Consider the following 5,748-nt stretch of genomic DNA (forward strand, 5'->3'; position numbering starts at 1 on the left):
ACTTCTTCTGGCACCCCATAATGAGAATGATGGTATAGTTGAAGTAGTCCCAGAGGTTCCTTACACTATCTTCATATTTTTTATTCCTTTTTCTTTTTGTTCCTTTGATTAGGTGTTTTTTGCTTCCTCATATTCCAAATCATTTATTCGATTCTTGACTTCCTGCACTCTACTGTTGAATCCCTGTAAATTATTATTTATTTCAGGTAGTATACGCTTAATTTCTGACTGGTCCTTTTTCATGTCTTTGAAATTCTCACTAAGATCCTTGAAAGTCTCACTAAGTCCCTTGAAGCTCTCATTAAGGTCCTTGAGCAATTCTGTTTTGAACTCTCTAGTAGTTTGCTTGCTTCCATTTCATTTAGTTCTTTTTCTGGAGATTTCTTCTGTTCTTTTATTTGTGACATGTTTCTTTGTCTCTGCATTTTGGCTGCTTCTGTGTTTGTTTCTATATATTAGGTAGAGCTGCTATGTCTCCTGGAATTAGTAGGATGGCCTTGTGCCCTGAAGGGCCCTTCAGCCTCCCCAGTCACCTGACCTGGGCACTCTAGATCAGCGGTTACCAACCTTTCAGACCTCATGGACCACCAGTGGTCCGCAGACCACCAGTTGGCAACTGCTGCTCCAAAGGTTTTCTTAAACTAGTGATTGCCAATCTTTTGGTCCTCATGGACCACCAGTGGTCTGCAGACTACTGGTTGGCGACCACTGCTCTAGATGCATCCCTGTGTGGACTGTGTGCACAGGATTGTTGTAGTTGAGCCTTGATTACTGTTGGACTGTTGGTGTCATTGGGAGGAATTGACTTCCAGGCCAATTGGCTGTGAGGACCAGCTGCAACTACAGTGGAAGAGCTTCTATCAGGAGATACCCCTATGGAGCTTCAGTGGGGCTTTGGTGCTTACTGAATGTGTTGCTTATGGATGTGAAAAGTTGTAACCTGGTATAGTCTGAAGCTGTCCATGGAGTGCACTAGCTCTGGGGCCTCCCTGGAGGTGCACTGTAGCCACTGCATGGTGCCACCGGGCAGAAGCTACAGAGTGATTTGCAAATGACTGCTACTTGTTTGGGGCTTAGAAGTGCCCAGGCAAGGCCAAGCTGTCTTAGGCTTCTATTGATAGGTATGGGCAACACTGATGCCAGCTGCTGCTTGTTTGAGATATTTTAGCAAAGTCTGAAGCCTGAGCAAGGACAGGCCAGTCATATAGAAAAGCCACCGTATACAGCTTGGGTGGGGCTGTAAATTGGATGGGGGCAGGGTCTCAGGGAATCACCAGGGCAGGGTGAACAATGTGAGCCAGGCTGATGTAAATTCCAATATGGCTGCCAGGCAGCTCTGCAACAGGCAGAGGTCTCAGCACAGGAACAGTGTCCCCTGCAAGCATCCCTGTCTGGGAGGAAGCCACCTCCAAGTGCTTGCTCTGATGTTAGACAATCCAGTTCCTCCCTGTATGTCCCTGGATCCACCTGAACTGTTTCCCCAGTGCTGAAGCTCAGAGGGAGTGAGTCCATGTAAGTTCATGTTCCCACCCTTTAAGAGGAACTGCCTGGGTCTCCAGCAGCCTCTGTGTAACTCAGCCACAATCCCCACTGGTTTTTACAGCCCGAAGTTACAGGGACTTCTCTTCCCAGCTTTGGAAACTTGGGCTGGGGTCTGGTGTGGGGATGGGACCCATCGCTCTTCACAGGAGGCCTCCACAGCTGAGATATCCCTCATGATTGAAAAAAACCATACATGTGTGTTGATCCAGCCTGTTCCATGCCTCTGTCTCTCCTACCAGTCTCCATGTGCTTTCTTTTTTACTACTCTAGTTGTAGGACTTCCATTCAGTCAGATTTCAGGCAGTTCTGAATGATGGCTATTCTGTGTTTTCATTGTAATTCTGATGTGGTTATGGGAGGCAGTGAGTACCTGGTATACCTATGCTGCCATCTTGGTTCTTCACCACCAAGTTTAGATGCTCCTTGCCACATTTTATAAAGCTTTGTTTTTTTAATTTATGAGAATTTGTAAACACACACAAAAGTGAAGGATATCACAAACCCTCATAAGGCTATAGCACAGTGTCAACATCAATACTTCACTATCACGTGGTGGCTTTCACCTGAGTCCAAGGAGGTGACATAGAGCCCCTTTCACTCCAAGACTGATGGCCCAGGTAAGATCAGGTTGACTGTCAGTTAAACTCAGCCTACACACGTTAAGCAACAGCTTTAGGCAGACCCCTGGGCTAGCCACCCTGGAGAATCACTCAGGTTCCCAAACCTCTGAAGCCAGACAACAGGTGAGGAACTACAATAGGAGAGCAGAGTCAGCAGGGGAAAAGGGAAGGTATTTGGGAAGGCTTTTGTGGGAAAGATGGGATTGGAACTGAACTTCGAAGGAAGTGGGAGTGAAGAAGGCCTTCCTGGCGGAGGAGGGGGACATGAGGAAGGGTGGGAAGTCAACTGCTGGGCCATTTTGGAGACTGCCTCCTATTTGAATGTGCTGGGGTAGGTGAGGCAGCAGGAAATCCGTGTGGAGGCCAGTGGAAGCTTTGAATGCCAGGAGGAGGAGGTTCCTTGCTGTTGGGGAGCAGTGCCCAGAACAGGGCAGGATAATAATAATCTAAAGAAAACAGGAGGTCCACGGTTGGGGCGGGAAGGTAGCAGAGGTGACCCAAGGTCTGGGGTAAAGAACCCTTCTCCTGGGTTGTTGCTGCCACCAAGGAAAGAGCAGAGACGGCTGGAGGATTAAAATAGAGGTTGGCCCTGGCACCGGGAACTCCCTACAAACCGTCATTAAGGAAACAGGAGACCAGGGATCCAGAGAAGCAGCAGAAGCACCTGGTCTGACTCTAAGAAACATCAGTTGTTTACTAAGCACTTGGTGTCTGGAAAGCCTGCCTTTCCAAATACCACGTCTTCCTCATCTACTCCATCCTGCCACAGGCAGCTACTGTGTGGGGCGCAGGGGCAGGGGCCAGACCATGTGCCTGGAAACCCAGCTCTATTCCCTCCTCCCCTCCCCCAGCAGCCCTCCTGCCTGTCCCCCCTGCTGCCTGCGGCCAGCTGCAGCTCCCTGTTTGTTTGCGGAGGTTTGCATACTCAGATTGAGTTGCCTCTTTTCCAGTCAGTTCAGCAGTGTCCCGAAATTCACCCCCAGTGTAACTTCTGCCTCGGCTCCTCCTCTTCTTGGAACTGCCTTTTGTTTGGCAGCCTTGGTTCTATGGGGGTGTGTGATGATAATAATCCTCCAGCTTATATAACTCCCTTCATCTTGCAAGCACTTGGCAGACAGTCCCGCATGAAGTTTGGGGCCAGTGTCAGGCCTGGTGGCTATAGCGGCAGATAGGAAACCCCAGCCTGAGGCTCGGGGGCCAGGGGGCCAGGAGGGAGGGCAGTGAGGGTCAGAGGCCAGGCCTGCCTGGCTCCTGTTGCTGGGAGGTCAGGGGAGATAAGAACAATGACTCTGGCCCTCAGGAGGAAGGCGGTCCCGCTGCCACCTTCGCTGCCACCTTCGCTCTGCTGCTCTGCAGGCTGCCAGTGCCCAGAGCGTGTCCTCTGGAGAAGATTTTGAAGGCAGCCCTTGTAAGTATGATGCTCTGCTTTTTCTTTAAAAACGAAGGAAGCAGACTTTCCTTGCTGTCTAGTGCATTTCATGTTATTTATTCACTGCAGTCTTTTCCCTCATTCATACTCTTAGGTGATGGAAAGTGTGTTTTGGGCCAAAGTTCTCCACCCAATGGGGTCCCTTCTAAAAATCACAGGAGGAGTATGAGGTTCCTGTGATAATGCACTTAACCAAATAGCCCAGGAGAGGTGCTGGAATTGGCCCCTTTCTCCGAGTCCTGGGGGTGTCTGACTGTTGTACTCACGTCTCAGCCTAGAGAGGAGCCTTGACTGTTCACCTGGCTGGTTAGAGACAACGACAAACAGTGCAACAACTTTGATCCTCAGTCTCCCTGCTTTCGTGCTCACGATTTCAGACAAATATAACTGGTGGAAATTTCTTTTTACACTATGAAATAGATGCCACTTTTCCTTGTAGGCTTGAAACTTGCACCGGCTTGTATAAACTCTATAAAACGCTGTAACACTAGTGGACTTGTGAATAGTTAAGTTTTTCACTGTGTAGCCGAAGGGTCTGGATACTAAAAGAACGTGGATTGGCAAAACCCATAGTTTTGAACTATGTCTCTGCAAAGAATGCTGAATTAACAGTAATTTTCTCAGGGATGATGCTCATTGCTTTGAGAAACTGCCTTTCAACAAAAGGGGGACTTAAAAACTCTTGAATAATACTGAGAAAGGTACAATCTCTACACACTTAGAAAGTATGATTTGACTGAACCAGTTTGGCTCAGTGGATAGAGCATCGGCCTGCGGACTGAAGGGTCCCAGGTTCGATTCGGGCAAGGGCATGTACCTTGGTTGCGGGCGCATCCCTAGTGGGGGGGCATGCAGGAGGCAGCTGATGGATCTTTCTCTGTCATCAATGTTTCTAACTCTCTATCCTTCTCCCTTCCTCTCTGTGAAAAACCAATAAAATATATTTAAAAAAAGAAAGTATGATTTGCTAATTGAATAAGCCAAGAAAGTAAAGTTCTGTTTTGGGTAGTTGTACAATTTGCCTTTATAAAACCACGATTATAACTTGGTGCACTATAAGATACAGAAAATTACTATCTTTATTTCAGGTAAGGAATATAATTTGATAATAATGTAGAAACGCAAGACTTCTCACTTTTAGTAATGTAAGTGCTATGATTAATGCACTGAGCTTTTTCTCTTTAGATAAACAGATGTGCAAACTACATATAATGTGTATGTGTGTGTGTGTGTTAAAATTATCCTGAACTCTTCCATTTGCTGAATTTGTCTAAGCTCAGTATTTTACCTAATAGTATAATATCCAAAATGGGCCAAGTGGGAAGATTTCCTGTCAAGTTTCAGAATGTAGTAGTTATTTTTTTCATTATTTACCCAATAAACATGGGAAACCTAATAATATTATGTCTGTGTTTAAGAGTCTGTTTAGATGACATTTCCACTTAGAATTCTCTGGGGCTTCCAAGAAATTCTAAGGCATAATTAAAATTGAAAGTGAGCCTGGGTTCTAGTTGTTTTTACCCCTAAATTTAAAAGTGATCTGTCAACACTAAATTCTATACTCTAGCTAATTTAATTACCAAGATCAGCCACATAATCTCAACGTTAGCCTTACAGGCATATTTGGTCATAGTAGAAAGAACACAAACTCTGATGGGATCCGATCTGAGGCTTGTTTTTGCCATCATCTGGTTATATGACCAGCATCAAGATTTTTAAGATTTTCAGCCTCAAGTTTCACATCTGTTAAATAAGATGAAGACTATTGACCCCAACGAGAGGATTGTTGAAAGGAATAAAAGAAAGTAATATGTACAAAAATCCAGCACAGTGTCTGAAAATAGCAGCACTTCAGTCAACTTTAGGGCTTTATCACTAACTCTATTTTTTCATCTTCGATTCAATTCCTTCACTTATTGAGCATCTACTATGTACTACATGTTGTGCCGAGCACTGGTAATTTGAAGGTGAATAAGATTAATATCCTTCCCTGGAAGAGGAGACAGGGAATGTTCTTAACAGTGTAATACCTGCAAAAATAGAAGAGAATTTAAGATTAAGTGACAGAGATGAGGCCAGAGTGATGATCTCTCCTAGTGAAAGTCAGGAACTTCCACAAAGATGATGTTGTTTGTGTGCCTTTTAAAGGATCAGCAA

General features: G+C 45.5%; 1 protein-coding gene across 4 annotated transcripts in view; it reads left to right on the top strand.

Annotated features, from left to right (window-relative positions):
- The window catches only part of SULF1 (sulfatase 1), a 146,664-nt gene that overhangs the window by 12,126 nt on the left and 128,790 nt on the right, over positions 1–5,748 (top strand). Inside the window, exon 1 of one of the 4 annotated variants that reach the window (XM_015566247.1) lies at positions 3,319–3,570. The exons of the other annotated variants lie outside the window; for them this stretch is intronic. The gene's annotated coding sequence lies outside the window, so the exon portion shown is untranslated. Of the gene's footprint in view, positions 1–3,318; positions 3,571–5,748 lie in introns of those variants that run through there. 4 annotated transcript variants of the gene reach the window in all.

The sequence above is a fragment of the Myotis davidii genome, unplaced genomic scaffold (genome assembly GCF_000327345.1).
Source record: "Myotis davidii unplaced genomic scaffold, ASM32734v1 scaffold200, whole genome shotgun sequence".
Classification (NCBI taxonomy): Eukaryota; Metazoa; Chordata; class Mammalia; order Chiroptera; family Vespertilionidae; genus Myotis; species Myotis davidii.